At 36.9% G+C, this 19,200-nt stretch overlaps 1 non-coding gene across 1 annotated transcript; it reads right to left on the reverse strand.

Annotated features, from left to right (window-relative positions):
- Positions 1-12,042: 12,042 nt before the first annotated feature.
- Positions 12,043-12,149, reverse strand: LOC122007484. The gene has a single exon (XR_006118977.1). It is a non-coding gene; the product is annotated as a small nucleolar RNA R71 (small nucleolar RNA).
- Between the last annotated feature and the right edge of the window lie 7,051 nt (positions 12,150-19,200).

Below are 19,200 nucleotides of genomic sequence, written 5' to 3' on the forward strand. Positions count from 1 at the left end.
TGAACCTTGTGACAGAGTTGTGAATGCTATAAATTTGTGCATAGATTTATGTATGTTAGAATTATTGTGAACAAGCTTCACCTAGTTTCCTTTTAAATTCCAGTAGGTTATAGCTTAAATTGTGTTACAAGAGGGGCACGAACAAAGGAGCTTACTGTGGGTTTTAATTGTTCATTTATATCTTCCTCAACCTGCCGTAATTCTGCATAAAGGAAATTAGATATGAGAAGAGTTAGATTTTCATTTGTTAGTTCCCTTGATGCTAGTTTAAGTTCTGTGAAGCTAATTGATGATGTTTGGGTGTCTCTTAAGTTGGTCATGGGTGTGGTAGCAAAACCTACAGATTTAAGTACAGATTTGGTGAAAACTTTGACTGCCTAAACAAAACATGAAAGCCATCATTACTATAGACAGGATAGACGCCTAAAAATAGTTGGGTGAACTCGATCAATGGTTGAAGTATGCAAATCAGTATTAGAAAGAAAAGGTTCATTGATGTTGAGGTTTATGTTAGTGGATTGGTTATAAAGTATTGGTAGTGCAGATTTCTTAGAGCTTAAAATGCAGATTTCCTTTAGAGCAGATTTCTTTAGAGTTTATAGTGCAATTTCTCTAAAAGATTATAGTGCAGAATTTTGATTAAGCTTAGTATGCAGATTTTAGATAAGCTTAGTATGCAGATTTTGTTAAGCTTAGTATGTAGATTTTAGATAAATTCAATATGCAGATTTTTGTTAAACTTTGCATGCAGATTTATGTTAAGCTTTGTATACAGATTTTCGGTACGTAGGGTGTGTTCTAGTGCACACCAAGTGCTTGATAAAATGCTTAGCTCAATATAATGCTACAGTAGGCATTTTAATAGCTTAGTTAATGCAGTAGAAGCATTTAAAATAACTTATTTAGTCTTGCTTCAGCTTATATGGGACTATGGTCCAATGGGTGGGCTCCCACAGTCGCCTCTAGGTTCAGATAACCTAGTTCTAGGTTCAGATAACCTAGTTAAAGCAAGGTAAGAAAATTAGCTATGAAATCAGTATTTTATTTTCAGCAGTGACACTGTACAGGATTAGATATCCATTGGGTTGGGCTCCCACAGTCGTCCCTAGGTTTAGATAACCTAGTAAACCCTACTAGACTCGGAACTTGCAATCCCGGGTTTAGTTAGGGATGCGCGCACAGTAAGTACAGTTGCCGGGCCCATCAGCAGCATGATTACTATTTTAATCTATTATGTAAATAGTTTTCAAAACTTCACAAATTAGTTATGTGAATACAAGTTAGACTCAGTTTAGCATTAATTAGTTCAGCTTAGGTATCAATTCAGTTTCTTATTGATACACATGATAGTTCCATGATTAGCTATACATGTTTAGTATTTCAGTTAGTATGATTCCTTTGCTATTTATGAGCATGAGTAGCTTTACATGTTAGCATTCAGTTTTAGCATGTTTTTATTTATATACATGCATATCGAGTTTTTGTGAGTAGGATAGCGCTCACTAAGCTTTTAGCTTATAGATACTATTTTCCTCCTACTGCAGATAGAGGAAAAGCTAAAGTATAAGGAAGAAGGCGACAAGGAGATGCTGTGACGGTGTGTGATGTGTGGACTATGGAGATCCTTTGGACTTAGCTAAAGAACTCACTTAGTTTAAGAATTTGTTTAGTTTAATTTCTTATTAAGTTGATAAGAAAATTTTGTAGTAAGAAGTTATGTTTCCGCTTTTCATTACTTGCATGTTTTGATTTATTAAACTGCGTGGTTGTGAAAATATATGTTCCAGCCGCCTGTGGCTGAGTATACTCTGTATGTATTTACGGATATGGTCACCGGTACAGGGGAGACTCTGTCGAAATTTTTCGGTAGGGTTTCCATGTGATTTTTTTTATCATACCGGTTAAGTAGAGTTAGTAGTCAAGTAACGGTCATCCTTAGAGTGTAGTAGTAGTAAGAAGGGTGGTCGTTACATGTATATTCTTGGCGTATGAAGTTTTGGCCATGATAAGAATTTAGGGTTTCATAAAGCTCAAAACCCAATCTAGCATGCTCATAGACTTATGATATGTTAGTAATTTGGCTAAGTATTTATGTTCATGTGTTGCTTAGAAGTTTACTTCTTGTTATATGATGTTTCGGCCATGATAAGATGTTAGGGTTCATGAAGCTCAAAACCTAATTTAGTATGTTCATAGACTTCTTATGATATGTTATGAGATTTGCTAAGTATTCATGTGTATGTGGCTTAGGAGTATTCTTTTGTTATGAACTTTCGGCCATGACTATAATTTAGAATACAAGAAAGTTTTAAACTTAAACTTAGCAAGCCATGAATTTGTTTATGATATGTTTTATGATTAAATGTGCATGCTTTATGATAAGATCAGTAACATGTTGGTTATGTATGTTATGAATTATGCATGAGATGATCCTTATGATGATTATGTACTCAAGCATGTATGATTTCAATATGTTGCATGCTCATCCATGTAAGTTTATGAACCAAGCATGATAATGGTTTTTATATGATGGCCATGTGCCAAGAATGCATGCCTTATGATATGATAAGAAATGGCAAGGAGTTGCTTCCCTTAAGTTGGGATTAAGAGCACTCTTTATATTAAGACAAGAGCATGACATTTATGATGATATGATATGACACTTATGATGATATGATATGACAAATTATGATGATATGATATGCATGACATGTACTTTACTTTGTATGGCTTGTACCAAGGGTGGGCTCCATAAGCGCCCCTAGACCGACGGACTATGAACGGGTCTAGTAAAAAGGGATGGGTTCCTTAGTACGCCCCTAGGCCGACGGACTATGAACGGGTCTAGATCCCTAGTAGGTTCGGGGCTAGCTACCCTGTCCTAGGGATTGCGCGTATTTATGTATGTATGTGGTACAAGCCGGGCCCTCATGATGATGATATTATGTTCAAGTATTAAAAGATATGTATAAAGACATCTTGCACTGACATGACATATGTTTTGAAAAGACACTTTGCATAATGCACCCATTCATATATGATATGTTTCTTTCTATGTTCCATGATATGCTATGCTTCTCATGATCTACCTCAAATGATTTCTTTGTTGATGATATGTTAGAAACATGTTTCATAAGGATATGTCATGATAAGAAACTATGCTCACCTATTGATGATTATGTTTATTTTTCATTGATGATATGCTTGTATGATTATGCTTGAGATACGGATTTTTGTGAGTAGGAAAGAATCTTACTGAGCTCGTGTGCTCATAGCTTACTTCCTTGTACCACAAATAAAGGCAAGGGATGGATGACCTAAGGGAGCTGCAGGAGAGGCAAGGAGGTGTGTGCGGCAGTGGCTCGGCTGAGACCAATAAGACCTGCTATAATCTTTTGTTATGTTGACATGAACCATTGTATTTATGTTACATTCCAGTATAACTCTATGACATTTCCGCTGCTCTATGTTATAAGAAAGAATTTTTGAATATGTATGTATCCTGGAATAGTTAAGTAAGTCAGTAACCCCGTCCCTTTGAGTAGCAGGGAGGGCGGGCGTTACACGGATAGTCCGAAGGCTGTCAAAACTTATCTTTACATGTTATCTACCTTTTATTCTAACTCTATTTTGCAGAAAAGTAAAAGTTTTATAAGTTTAAATTTTGCCCTATTTGGTCGATCGAACATCTGGATCGATCGACCGAACCCTCAAGAAAAAAGATCAGATAAGCAGTGACTTGATTGGGTTCGACCAAGGGATCGGTCGATCGAACCTCGGGTTTAGTCGAACGAATAGTGGATAAGTAGTGACTTGATCATACCAGGTTGATTGGACTAGATAAGCCAACGAGGATAGCAGGATCGGTCGATCCAATGGTGGGATCGGTCGACCGAATAAAGGCTTTATCCAAAGTGGCAGAATCTAGATGGGAAGCAAGGAAAATTTAGAAGGTTCGGTTGACCGATCAAGGGGATCGGTCAATCGATCAACGTTGAGTCAAACCTGATCCCGAGATCAGTGGATCTGGATCAAGCTCAACTTGACTATAAAAGGAGGCCTTGACCCATCACTTCAAAATAACACACTCAGACAATCCTTAGCTTCTGTGCGTTGCTTCGATAACCTCTACTACGCTCGAACTTTGCTCCGGCGATGGACAGCTCGACCTTCTAGATCCTTAGAAGTCATCGATATATTTTCAATTATAGTACTTAAGTTATAAATCTATTGTACTCATATTTGTACTATTTTAGATTGATAGTGAATTACCCAAAGTAAATACACAACAAGTGTGGGCTTTGGAGTAGGAGTCATCACAGGCTCCGAACCAAGTAAAATTACTTGTGTTCATATTTATTCTTTCTCTTTCCTTTACTCATTTTTCATTGTGTTTCATTCTTTATTTAGTGAAAGTGTGAAAAAGTCATGAGTGCTATTCACCCCCCTCTAGCACGTCTCATCCTACAATTGGTATCAGAGTGAGGCCGCTCTGAATTGGTAAAACCATCAATCTAGAAGGGGGTCCTTTTTGAAAAAAATTATATATCATTTTTGTTTAAAAATAGTCTTATGTCTTTGGTTTTTTCCCTCCATTTTTTAAAAAATTTACTTTTATTTTTTTACCATTAGTCAGAGTTGGTGAAATATCACATTTAATAAAATTTGTCATAATATTTTATTATTATTTTTTATTATTTTATTATTTTTTCTCAAAATTAGTGAAATACTCTTATTTTATTTTTCTCCAGTACTACTAATCTAAGATCAAGTCTTGGGATATTTGTTATTTTTTAATTGTGTGCAAGATTTTTCTAAATGACACACCAAGAAGGCTACAGCACCACTGATCCACCCCTTTTTTTTGTGAGGATTTCGGCTATTGGAATAGCCGAATAGAGTATCACCTCAAAACATAAGTCGAAATGCGAATCATCATCTAAACCAGCTTCGCAATTCCACTCGATGACACCAAAAAACCAATATTATACGAAAACTGGGACCCAAGTTTGATAAAGAAGATTGAGGCCGATGCCAAAAGCAACCTAGACCATCTAATGTGGATTAACCAAAGAAGAGTTGAAATGGGTCGGCCCCTTCAACAATGCCAAGGAGTTATTAACAAAAATTAATTGAGTTGCATGAGGGCACCTCCGATACTAAGGTAAGTAAAAGAGATTTAATTCTTAATAAATTATACAACATTAAAATGCAGGATGATGAATTGGCAAGTCAACTACACGCTTGAATTCAAGATCTACTCAACGGTCTCCATGCTATCGGACAGAAAATGAAAACCACGACATTATTAGGAACGCAGTTAATGCCTTTCCAAGGAATACTTTATGGACATCCATGGTAGATGCTTACAAAGTATCTAAGGATCTTTTATTAATTAAATTAGATGAGTTTTTTTTTAAAATTTGAACTTCACGAAGAGACTAATGCACTGCCAGTTGAGAAAGTTATTACTTTCGTCGCAGGTACAAGCAGAACACGGGAACCAAAAATTAAGAATCGAACCAAACTTGAGCTCGATGATGAATCAGACTTAGAAGATGACGATGAGAACACCATCGAGCTCGTCAACCTTGTATGAAAATCGTACAAGAAAAAGAAAGACTTCATGAAACGTGAGATCAAGAAGGTGATCCAGTCAAAGATGACGCAACCAAGTCCAAACTCAAAAACGAAGTCTGAAGTCACCTACTATAGGTGCAACAAGAAGGGGCATATCAAGGTGAACTATCCAAATCAAAAAGAAATGAAGAAGCAACAAAAGAACAAGGCGCTACAAGCAACGTGGGATGAATCGTCATCGGAAGACTCCGATAAAGATCTCAAACAGACAAGCTTCCTCGTACTTCTGGCCCAAGAGCAAGTCGTTGAATCTGAGTCTGAGATAGAATCGAAAGCTGAGTCTGAGTGAAGCCACATATCCGTATCCAATTTAGAAGGTTCCCAATCCACTGTAAGAATTTCCTTAATTAGATCTCATAACCTGATCTCGTACTTATCTAGAAAATTGGCTAAATCTAACCTCAAGGTCAAGTCACTCCAAGAGGAGGTCAAAGCCCTTAAGGAAGTGACTAATCCAAGGCAAATGAAGCTCACTAAAATCTACTTTGGGCAAAGTAGCCTCTTACAAAGTTGGCAGCTCACAAACAAAGTAGTAGAACAGAAAGAGAATTTGTTTACAAGTGTTGTGCTGAACTACTAAGATTAGAGCTGTATTTTTAGCCCTACTCCAGGTGCCTGAAAGGTTTCTAGGTGCCTGGGTATAGATAAAACTTTATCCATGTTGCAATGGATTACAACAACTCGATCTGGATAAAACCTCTCTGGTCCGAGCACCCGGTTTAGTCAGCTTCAACTGACTGGTCCAGCTCCTTCTTTGATCGCTTGGGTGATTTCGGCCATCTGAAATTGGGCTTACCCGAACTTATCTTCCAGCCTTCTTGAGCAATCTTTCGGTCTAGCTTCTCGTCCCTCAGAAACACCGTGCGCTCCCTTCTCATCCACAGCACCTCGTCCCTTGGACACACTCAGCCTGTCGACTCTCTCCCATGTCATCTTTCTCGCTAGCTACGTCTTTTGCTCGACTTTCTGTGCTCCTAATTTCCTGTACACTAAAACATAAGGTATCAAAAGATAACAGGACCTAACTTGACTCGGTTGATTACATCAAAAACTACTACGGAATACTTACAATCTCTCCCTTTTTGATATGAGTAATATAAGTTAAGTTAGGGCAAAAACAAATAACAGTAAGGTAATAAATATAAATTTTGTAATTAAAAAAATATGCAAAAATCAAGATGTACCCTCCCCTAGAATTAACCTCTAATTCTCCCCCTTTTGATCACATTAAAAATAATAACTTGAAGCAAATTCAAAATAAAGTCTAAGGGATAAAAATACAGTGACTATCATCCAGAAAAATTATGAACGTTAAATTTTAAAAATCTAGATTTTTATAATTTATAAACAATTTTTGGAAAAAATAATTTAAAAAAAATTTTTAATCATGGAAAAATTTTAAAATTTTTTTATAATGGTCAAACAGACATATCCAAAGTGGAGATAAAATTTTTACTAAAAATTGGAATTAATTTAGGTAGTAATAAATTCTTTTCTACTTAAAGATATATTTTCTTTAAAATTAGTTTCTAAGTTCAAAAAATCATGAAAATTTTTATGAAAATGTAATAGAGTAAGTGTTTTTATAGCAAAAATGAATTTTTAAAAATTCAATCTTTGAGAATTTTTAATATTAAAATTAGTATTTGGATAAATAATTCATAGGAAATTCAATAACGGTTGAAAAAAATTAAAAAATAATTCCTTCGATAGAGAATATGATAAATTTTGATAGAAAAATAAATTTTGTAAAAATAACACTATGAAATATTTTTAAATTAAAGAATATTATTTTTATTAAAAAATTCATTAAAATTAATACAATGATAAAAAAATGTTAAAATTTTTTCTACAGTTAAAAAAATGAAATCCTCTTTATTGAAAAATTAATATCTAATTAATTTTGAATAAAAATTGTACAAAAAAATTTATTTACATAATTCTAAGAAAACAACAAAAATTAAATCAATTTGAAAATATGACATGTATAAAAATTTAATTTAAGCACGATTTTGGAACCCAATATCGGTTTTTTCAAATCGGGTTAATCAAAAACTTTCTAGGAATATATTTTAGTGATAATTTTCTAATGTAGCCTTGATGTTATCTAAAATGTCAATTTAGTCCATTATAGTTTCTAACTTGTTAAACATGTGAGCATGCAAAATTTTTAAAATTTTTTATTTCTACTTTTAATTTTTCATTTTCCATTTTTATCATATCAAAATCTTCTTATCGACAAGATGTTGCTAAGGTTAATTTTAACTCCTCATTTTTTTAATTTTCTATTTCTATTTCTAATTTACAAGAATTTATGGACAACATTTTTATAAATTTGTATAACTGGTCAGGAGGTACGAATCGTACTTGATTTACCTTGTCGATTTCATTATTTGAACCTCCACCTGTAGTACTGCTTCCTTCTTACATTGCCCCCTCTTCATCGATGCTCATTTCGGATGAGCTTGCTTCATCTTCTTCTTCTTGGTGACTTGCCATTAGCACAAGTCCAGCGTGGGCTTCGATCTCCGACTCTGGATACATTTTGTCCCACGTCGCTTTTAGGTTTCTGTGCTTTGTCTAGGTCAGCTTCTTGTCCTTCTCATTATTTTTTAATTTTGGGTATTTATCTTTGATATGTCCTTCTTCATTGTATTGATATCATCTTACTTTTCTTCTCCTTTTCTTGTCCTGCACTTGATTGAAATTATTAACTTAATTTTTTTTTTTTAACTTCCTTACTTGAAACGTTGTTTCATCATCATCAAGGGATGTCTCAGAATCTGGTTTGCCCATTTTGCCTTTAAGGAAAAGTTATGCTTTAACTCCTTTAGATCTACATATCTTTACTCATGAATTTCAAAAGTAGAAAATAATTCTTCTAAATTGCTTACTTCTAAGTCCCTAGAGATGAAATATGTATCTACTAGAGTTGCCCATTTAGGAGTCCTAGGAAAAACGCTAAGCGCTTATCTTAGTGAATCTCGATTGGTTACCTTTTCTTTGAGATTCGTGAGTCTGGTGATGAGTTCTTTGATTCTCAAGTGGAGGTGTGCAATGATTTCACCTTCTTATAATCGGAGGTTGCTGATCTGGTTTTGGAGTAGGTCTCGTCTCGCGAGTAATGCCTCTGAAGTCCCTTTATGTAGGTCTAAGAATTTATCCCAGAGCTCTTTGGTTGACTTGTAGGCTCCAATTTGGTTGACTTCTTGTGGAGGTAAAATGCTCAGCAGATGGAATTCTGCCTTACTGTTTGCCACAAAGTCGACTTGCTCCTTTTTCATCCATCGATGTTCTTCTTTGTTTATCCCTTACTTCATTATTATTAATAATTCAAAGTTAGTTTTGAAGAATACCACTATCTTATTTTTCCAAATCATGAACTCCCTCTCGAACTTAGGCGGGTGATGTGCGTAGATTATATACACTTTTATGCATATTTTGAAGCAAATCTATATGTATTTCATGGGCATAATATATGTTTATTATACCCTATTTCATTATAATGTTATATTTCCACTCTTTTTATTTGGATATCTACTCTTTACTTGTTTTGATTGATAGGATATGATTTGGAGTAAAACGAAGCTTAAATGGAGTCTAGAACTTCCTAAAATGCTTGGGTCGTGCTTACGAGGCATGGACTTGTGAAAATATGGCACAAACCAATGCCCACACGGCATGGCCATGCATTTTTGGCACGACTATATGGATTCCACATGACCATGTCAATTCCACACGGCCATGTCATTTTCAGCATTGTAGACCAGAAACTTCAACTCGAGAATACCATGTTAAGATGTGCTAAAACGGTATACAAAGTCCACACGACCTTGATACACGACCGTGTCAATCCACACGTCCATGTGGAATTTCCAGAGAAGAAGAAGACTTTGGCCATGTGGAATCCACATGGCCATGCCACCGAAGCAGAGCCAAGGTAGCTGATGTGCATAGATTATATATACTTAGCATGTTTTGACGCACATTCGCATATTTTATGCATGCTTTGTCTATGAACTTTCATACTCTTTGTCTTACTTTCAGCATAACTACTCTTCTTTGTTCAGAGATCTGCTCTTGTGTATTTTCTATTTACAGAAGTCGAATTTGGAGAGGAAATGATGTTCGTGGTCAATCCGAGCAACATGCAAAGGAAAATAACACTGGCCATGTGAGCCACACGACCATGCCAAGGAAGTAAGGAGGATAATGACTTTGGTGGTGTGGTGTAGACAGCCCGTGTATCTTCACTAGAGGAGGAGCATGGCATGGTCGTGTGGATCCACACGGCCGTGTCACCTCAGCAATGCGATCATAACATGGTCGTATAGATCTACACGGCCTAAGCAACACTTACACATGGTTGTAAAACATTTCCAGAGAAGAGGCAAGTCCAGGCTGTGTGTGCCACACGACCGTGCAAGAATTCCAGAGGTCAAGATTAGCTAGGCCGTGTGAGCCACACAGCCATGTAAGTCATCTAGAGACAAAGCAGTACACGACCGTGTGAAGGCCACACGACCGTGTAACCTTGGCCGAGAGCAAAACATTTGAGGCCGTGTGAAGGTCACACGACTGTGCCATAGGTCGTGTGGTGCCCGTGCCCTGCTCTATATAAGGAGGTTCTTCCTCTTTCAAAGAGGAGGAAGTCTCTCCCTTTGGGGAGATCAAGTTTAGGGTTGTTCTTCACCTTCTCTAGCCTTGATATGGCATTCCAAAGCCATTTCCATCTCCGTTTCGACTCCAAAAGCTAAGGACTGGTTCCAAAGATCACTCATCATCTCTAGATAAGTATATCTATTCTTTTCTCTTGATTGGGATTGAAATGTTTGTGATATCTTTGTCTTTAGATCTCTATCTTTGTATTATGGAGTAGATTCATTGTTTTAGGACTAAGGGAGTATTTGTGGTGTGATTTGATGTAATAATCTCATGGATATACCATTTTTCTATCTAGATGATGTTGGTGTGTTTTGTATCTATTTGATCTTGTATGGATTCTTATGTTTGGACCTAATTACCATGTTTAATTGAATATTTATAATGCTTGTGGGTCTGGTAGAGGGATTCCCTACATTATATGACCGAGGGGCGTCAGTGATAGGCTGCCCCGCTAATGGACGCCTAGGGGGTTACCTTGAGAGGTGAAGCTAGTCTCTACAAGGAGGTGGGATAGTTGAATACGCTTAGTTCCTACACCTTTATGTGCATTGAATGGTGATGTGTTTCTGTATTGTATGACCAAGGGGTGTTGGTGATAGGCTGTCCCACTAACGGACTTCATAGGGATCATAACTATTTAATTGATAGAGGTGTAGATTAAAGTCCCTTGCCGGTTGTCTTCTGTAGGAGAAAACTGGCAACTTCCTACAAATGCACATCAATTGAGGATATGAATTGGAGAACCATGATACATCAATGAATATCACAAAGAAACCGAATTCCTAGAACACTCACAAAACCAAATACTTCATTTACTTTCCTATTTCTATTTCTAGTTGCTTACTTGGTATATTTCCTTACCTTATTAATCGTTTAGCTAATTCTACGTGAGACGTCTCTTGTGCTTATAACCAGTCCCTGTGGGATTGATAATCTTTTATTACTGATGACGAAACTGTGCACTTGTGGTTACATAACAAATTTTTGGCGTAGTTGTCAAGGAACTGCGTCTATAACATTAGAGATAATCATTTGAGTTAGACTAAAGTTTTCTTTTCTTTTCTATTACATAGTTGTAACTAGTCTCAGAAATTATGTTATTGAAATCTTGCCTTGCATTTCTTATTCCTTTTTCTGCAATTTTACTTGATGAAATTCAAATTTTGCATTTGATATTTTCAGTATTTCAGTTGTCTTTGTCTTTCAAGTAAAGGGAAAATTTTGAAAACTTGTGATCTTGTTCTTTGTATGCGAAGATCTAACCTTGCAGGTGATTTGTTACCTTTTGATCCTGAAATTGATAGAACCTTTCATAAAAGAAAAACCTCGCAAATACATCTGGAAGAACAAGAACACTCAAATATGGAAAACAAACCACTGAAAGATTATGCAGCACCGTATGCAAGAAAGAGGACTTCATTGTAGCATCACAAGGCCATCTGTTAAAGCCAATAATTTTGAAATCAAACCTGCAATAATTACTATGGTTCAATAGAATCAGTTTGGAGGTGGACCACACGAAGATCCTAATCAACATCTTGAAGTTTTCTATGAAATCTGTGGTACAAAGAAAATGAATGGTGTTCTAGCAGAAGCAGTGCTATTATTATTATTTAGATTTTTTTTAGAGACAGAGCCAAACAGTGGTTGAATCCTTTGCCTACAAATAGTATATCCACTTGGGAACAATGTGAGCAACAATTTTTGGACAAATTCTATCCTCCAAGCAAAATCGCTCATATGAGAAACTTGATAGCAAGCTTCAGACAGTCAGACTTTGAATCATTATTTGAAGCATGGGATAGATACAACAATATACTCAAACAATGCCCACATCATGGACTGGAAAAATGGCTAGTTCTACATACATTTTATAACGACATCAACTATCATACAAAGATGTCTCTAGATTCTGCAGCCGGAGGGGCATTTATGAACAAAAGCCTAGATGAAGCTAAGAGCATTATTGAAGGTGTAGCACAAAACCATCATCAATAGCCAACAGAAAGGAGTGAAGGCTATTCATATACAAACCCAATTAAAGCATCAGGAAAATTCGATGTAGATGTAATTACTTTGATGTATGCAAAACTAGATGCTCTTACTAAAAAGTTGGAAAATATGGGAACAACTTCTAGCACGGTCAATGCCATAGTGTGTGTTTGTGAAACATGTGGAAGCACAGATGATGCTCAAGATTCATGCCCATTGGGATCCATCTCTGCACAAATTAATCAACTTGAGCAGTGTGATGCTATCATGAGTTACAATCAAAAACAGAACAATCCATACTCCAACATATACAACCCTGGTTGGAAGAATCATCCAAACTTCTCTTATCGTAATAATCAAGAACAAGTACCATCTATAGGGGCTAGATCAAGCTACCAGCCTGGGCAACAAAACTTTCAATAATAATCTTCTCAAGGCTATCAATTTTCTAAATTGGAGAAAATGCTTGATGAAGTCATTTCTGGTCAAAATGAATTGAAGCAAGACATCAAGCTGCTAAATCAGAGAATGGATAATTTAGAGAAACACCAGAAAATTCAAGATAGCCAAATTGCCCAGATAGCTTCTTCATCTTCAAGAGCATCGAGATAATTTCCTAGAAAACTTGATGTCAATCCAATGGAACACCGCAACAGTATTTAGCTTAGGAGCGGACGGACCTTGGGAGATCCTCAAGTGACTACTCCAAAAGGGATGAAAATTCAAGAAGAGCTCTCACCTCCAACACTTGAACCAGTTCAGATTCACGATGATGAGGAGAATACCAAGAAGGTTGAAGAGACTCTTCCACTTTACCCTCAAAGCCAAACAATTTCTTTTCCTCAAAGATTAGTCATGTTGAAGATGGATGAAGAATTTGGCAGATTTCTTGACAAGGATAAAGGTATTGATGTTGAGGTCCCTCTAATTGATGTCATTTAACAAATGTTGAAGTTTACCAAATTTCTAAAGGATATTATGTCCAACAAAAGAATAAAAGGAGAGATCGAGACTGTAGCTCTAACTGAAGAATGTAGCACTTTATTTGAAAAGAACACTTCCTCAAAACTCTAAGATCTAGGAATCTTTTATATTCTTTGCACTATAGGATCTGAATTTATAGAAAAAGCTTTTTATGATTTGGAGGCAAGTGTTAGCCTCATTCCATACTCAATTTGTAATAAACTATGTCTCAAAAACTTTAAACCTACTACTTTGACATTGCAATTAGTTGATCATACTTGCAGGTACCCTATGGGTATAGCTGAAGCTGTGCTAGTAGAAGTGGGTGGGAGCATTATTCCCATAGATTTTGTTGTGCTTGACATGGAAGAAGACCCGAAGATTCCAATAATACTGGGAAGACCTTTTCTTGCAACAGCTGGAGCTATGATTAACGTGAAAAACCATAAACTTTCATTGGTGATCAGTAAGGAAAGGTTAGAGTATGATCTATCTAATTCTTCTAACCATGTCTCTTCTTTCTTAGTGAGCATTTGCAGCGGAGCAGATGCTTACAAATTGGAGGATTGGGACTTCCATCCTCATGAGAGGCCGCCAGATGAGGAACATGATCTAGAAAGTGTTGGAAGAAGACCCCCAATAAAAAAATGAGAAGTACATCTGCCCTCCGAGGGCAAGAATGGGGGAAGAAGAAGCATAGTCAACCCTAGGAGGTAAATCCGTGTCTCCTTGGGTATAGCCATGAAAATGGAAACGGGGTCGAGCCAATGACCTTAAACAAGCGCTTCTTGGGAGGCAACCTAAGGGTTCCTTTAGTTAGATTCAATTGTAGCTTTCTTTTTCATTAGTTAATGTTTTTAAATTATTGTTGTTTTTGCTTTCAGGTTGTACATTGCTTCCATGAGCTGACCATGATTATTTCATGGGCATGGAGGCATTGGAGAAGTCGGAAAGGAGGAAATTCAGCAATACTAGACCTAACAAAGCCCGGCCGTGTACCATACATGGCCGTGTGACACTTACAGAGGGAGAGAGGTAGCTAGCTGTGTGACTCACACTAGCCGTGTGAGCTCGCCCGAGAAGAAGAAGGTTAAGGCCGTGTGATTTCACATGGCTGTGTGAAAATTCCAGAGAAGAAGAAGAAAGAGGTCGTGTGACACACACGGTCGTGTGAGGCCAACCATGAAGAAAATGAACTTGGTCGTGTGACACACACAGGTTGTGTGAACCTAGCAGAGAAGGAGGCACCACTGCCTGTGACATTTGGCATGGCCGTGTGGTTCTGACCGAGAGGAGAACTTCTTGAGTCATGTAGATCTACACGGCCGTGTTGAGAATCTTGACCTGGCAATGTCTATAAGACACGACCGTGCCAAGGTCGTGTCAGCCACACCTCTAAGCTGAAGTTATTCTTCAACCCTTTCTAATCTCCAACCTTTCTTCTTAATATCTCAGATCTATATCTCTTACTCATTTTTCTCCATAAATCACATCTAGATCTAGATCAAAACAACAATTCTCCTCTCTTACCTTCAAGATTTACAACCTCCTTTCCTAAGATCTTACTTCTTAAGATCTATTTTCTCAAGATCTCGCCTCTCCAATTAAACAACACTTTTCCCCTCTCTGAACTCGACATCATGTCTAATCTTTTGAAGAAACTTTGAAAAGGAAGTGGTGGTTCAAACCGAGAAAAGGAACCACCAAAGAAAAAAGGCAAGGAGAAAGTCATAAAAGGCAAAGGCAAACGGAGGGCACGCGACGAATGTAACGATAATAAATTCAATATTATTTTTAGAAATAATGATCATAAAGCTAGATTTGATATTCTTGTCACAAGAAGGATTGTGTGTACACAATACATGGACCCAACTATTTTGAATGTTTTAGGAATTAGAGATGATATAGATTGGATGATTAGTTCTCTAGATTGGGATGACATTATGTACACACATCTTCTTACATATCCTCAAATTGTACTTGAATTCTTGAGCTCATTAGATGTCCACTATTCAAATGAAAATGATTGTATTGGCAAAATTACCTTTAGATTAATGAATCAAGAATTTTAGTGGACATTTAATAACTTCAATAGTTGTTTTGGTTTGTCTACTGGTGGCTCTCGTAGGTTTGACCCTAGATTTAATTGGAATAATTTTTGGAATTCAATCACAGGATTGGATCAACCCTATGAGCCTTCTAAAGCTAAAGCTTCCCATATGCAAAATCCCATCTTTAGATACTTACACCGAGTCATGAGTAAAACTATTTTTGGTAGAGGGGAAAGCGATGGAGTCATTAGGAAAGTGGAACTTTATACTCTTTGGGCTATGTTACATAAGGTTGATTTGATTCAGGTTTTCATTTTTTCCAAAATCTAGTGAGATCCGGGAAGGCATCCTCGGGATTGATCGTCTTTGGTGGTTTGTTCACCCAAATAGTTATAAATCTGGGTTGTGATCTAGATGAGTTAGAAATCATCCATGGCAATGACATGATCGATATTGATGCATGTCTTGCCATGAAGATGATTTGTCAGGATGAGAATGACTTTTCCTTTCCTAGGAAGGATGATTTTCCATTACCCCTTCCTTGTCCCGAGTAGACCTCTGTTCACAACCCCACTGTTACGAACCGCAAGTGTACGGTTACATCATCAGTAATAATAAAAGATATCGTATCCACAGGGATTGGTTATAATCACTAAAGATATATCAAAGGTGAATTAGCTAAACAAACTATTGAAAGGTCATTTACAACTAAAGATTAGATGTAAGGGTTAAATGCAGGAATTCAATTTTAATAGTATTCTAGGAGTCTTGGTTTCTTTGTGATACTCATCAATGTAATGTAATCTACCAAATCTTGTCCTCAATTGTAATGTATTCGTAAGAAGTCACCGATTATTTCCTACAGAAAACACCGGTCAAGAACTCAAATCTAAACCTTAAGTAATCAAAGAGTTATTGTTGGATCACGACGACCGACTAGAAGGGGGGTTGAATATCCTGAAAAACAAAAGCACAACCCTTCTCGACTTTTCTTAAACTAACACTTGCAAAATATAAGAGCAGTAAATTAAAATAGAAAAGAAGAGGCACACAGGGATTTACTTGGTTACAATCGGGGAGGTTGTTAATCTAAGGAAGATGCTGCATTAGTATCTCCTTCAGGCGGAGAAGCCTCTTACAATGATTAAGCGCAAAAAAAAAAGAAGCTAAACTCTAAAGAAGTACACAAGTGTTGGAATTACAATTCTTGAGTTGATCTGAAGCTTCTGGATCAAAGTTGTATTTATAGCCTTGGTCGGGGTGCCCTGAAGGGTTCCAGGTGCCCTGGGGGGATAAAACTTTATCCCCAATGCAATGGATCGTGCTTGACACGATCTGGTCAAAAAGCCAACTCCGGATGCCCGGAATGGTTCTAGGCGCCAGGACGGTCCAGGCATCCGAACCACTAAGTCAACCAAGTTGACTTTCTGGTCCAAGCCCTCATCTCCGATGCTGCTCGCCTCGGTCCGGGGCTTCCGCTTTGGCTTCGCTTGCTTGGGTGATTTCAGGTAACCAAAATAAGGCTCACCCGAACCCAATTTCGGTCTTCTCGAGCAGGCTTCCGCTCTAGCTTCTCGTCCCTCGGAATCGTTGCGTGCTTCCTTCTCGCCCGCCAATGTACTTATCCGTAGTCTTCGTCCCTCAGTCGCACACCGTGCCGACCTTCTCGCTAGCTGCGTCTCTTACTCCCCGAGCAGTCTTCCGCTCCAGCTTCTCATCCCTCGAAACCACCGTACACTTCCTTCTCATCCACCGGTGTACTCTTTCGTAGCGCCTCGTCCCTCAGACGCACCGCGTGTCATCCTTCTCGCTAGCTGCGTCTTCCGCTCGAATAACTATGCTCTTAAGCTCCTGCACACTTGACACAAGGTTAAAAACACCAAGGACCTAACTTAACTTGTTGATCACACCAAAACAACCTTGGGGTTCTAACAATCTCCCCTTTTTGATGTGAGCAACCCAAGTCAATCTAGGGTAAATATGTTAGAGTGTATACTAAAAACCTAGCTTTTGTAAACATTTATTTTGAAATAAAGAATCACATTGGTCAAAAATATCTATATTTATGCTAAGTGTAGTTGTTCACTTAATTTATATTGTAGATAACATGGTGTGTGGTGTCACACACAGAAGATCATGTTATCAATTCTTTATAAATTATAAACAGTAGCTCGCGACTAAGATGAAAAGGAAAAAACCATTGGAATAGTCGTAGTGTAATTAGGTATTAGTTTATCTTGACTAATAAATTACACTAGTACACTTTGAGTGTACTGAGCAGGAACATTTAAGGTAAGTTCTTTTTGTACTGACTTGATAAAAGAACAACACCCTAGTTATTATGCAAGTGTGTGCTCTTAATCCTAATATAATAACAAGCACATATATTTAGTATTCATTTCTTTGACTTATCAAAGGGTGAGATTTAGCTCGATAAATCAATAGGCCCGATAAGTTGGGAAATGATATAACTTATAGTGTGTGTTGTTGATTATAGAAGGAAACTGTGTCCTAGTAATCTTGGTTGATAATGTCCCCAAGAGGAGATCATAAGGATTGTCATGTTAAACCTTGCAGTTGGATTTAGTCTGACATGACGATAAGATTGAGTGGTACAACTCTTGGACTAAGACTTTAATTAAAATGAGTTGTCAGCAACACAATTAGTTAGAGGACATCTGACATCTTAACACACAGGGAGACTAACACACTCATAATAAGAAGGAGCCCAAAATGTAATTTGGGATTGGTGTGGTAGTTCAATAATAATTCTTTAGTGGTATGAATTATTATTGATGAAATTAAGTTGGGTGTTCGGGGCGAACACGAGAAGCTTAATTTCATCGAGAGACCAAAACCAATTCCTTCTCTCGGTCCCTATCTTAGCCTCTTGTATATAGAGAATTATACCCACTTATACCCACCTTCTTACCCACTCTTTGGTGGCCGGCCAAGCTTGCTTGGAGCCCAAGCTAGGGCCAGCCAAGACCCAAAGATTGAGCCAAATAGAGGGGTCAGCCAATGCTTAGAGCCCAAGCATGGTGTGGCCGGCCCTAAGCAAAATAAAAGGATTTTTATTTTAAAATATTTCTTATGTGGATTCCATGGTTTTAAAAGAAATTTTAAAATTTAAATCTTTCCTTTTATAGCTTTCTACAAAATATTAAGAAAAGATTTGATATCTTTTCTTATTTGTAGATTGATATAAAGATTTTAATTTCGATAAAACTTTCCTTTTTTGTAACCATGTTCATGATTTAAAAGGAGAGTTTTAAAATTAAATATTTCCTTTTATAAGTTTCTACAAAAGATTAAGAAAATATTTGATATCTTTCCTTATTTATAGATTGAAAGGAGATTTTAATTTTATTGATAACTTTCCATTTTGAATATCATCCACATGTTTTAAAAGAGAGATTTTAATTTAAAGAAATTTCTTTTTATAACCAACCATGAAGGGATAAATTATTAGAGAAATTTTATTTTTTAAAATTTCTAGAAATAAATAGGGAAGTTTTAATTTTGTTTAAAACTTGCCTATTTTGGAAGCTCTTGAGGTGGGCGGCCATATAATTCTAGAAAAGGAATTTGGTTTTAATTAATTAAAATTTCCTTTTTATAGCAAAGGAATTAAGGAGGTTTTTATTTAAATTTCCTTATTTTCCAAGACCAAGGATTATAAAATAGGGGGTAGAGGTGCCTTCATGGGTGACAACTCTATTCTATTTTCCTCCCTCTTTTCCTTGTTGGTGGCCGACCCTAGAGATTCTTCTCCTTCTCTTTTCTTCTTCTTTAGTGGCCAGTTTCAACCCTCTCTTGGAGCTCTTGTTGGTGGCTAGCTTAAGCTAGGAGAAGAAGGAGAGAAAGGAGGTTTTGTTTCTTGCATCCC

The sequence above is a fragment of the Zingiber officinale genome, chromosome 7B (assembly GCF_018446385.1).
Source record: "Zingiber officinale cultivar Zhangliang chromosome 7B, Zo_v1.1, whole genome shotgun sequence".
Classification (NCBI taxonomy): Eukaryota; Viridiplantae; Streptophyta; class Magnoliopsida; order Zingiberales; family Zingiberaceae; genus Zingiber; species Zingiber officinale.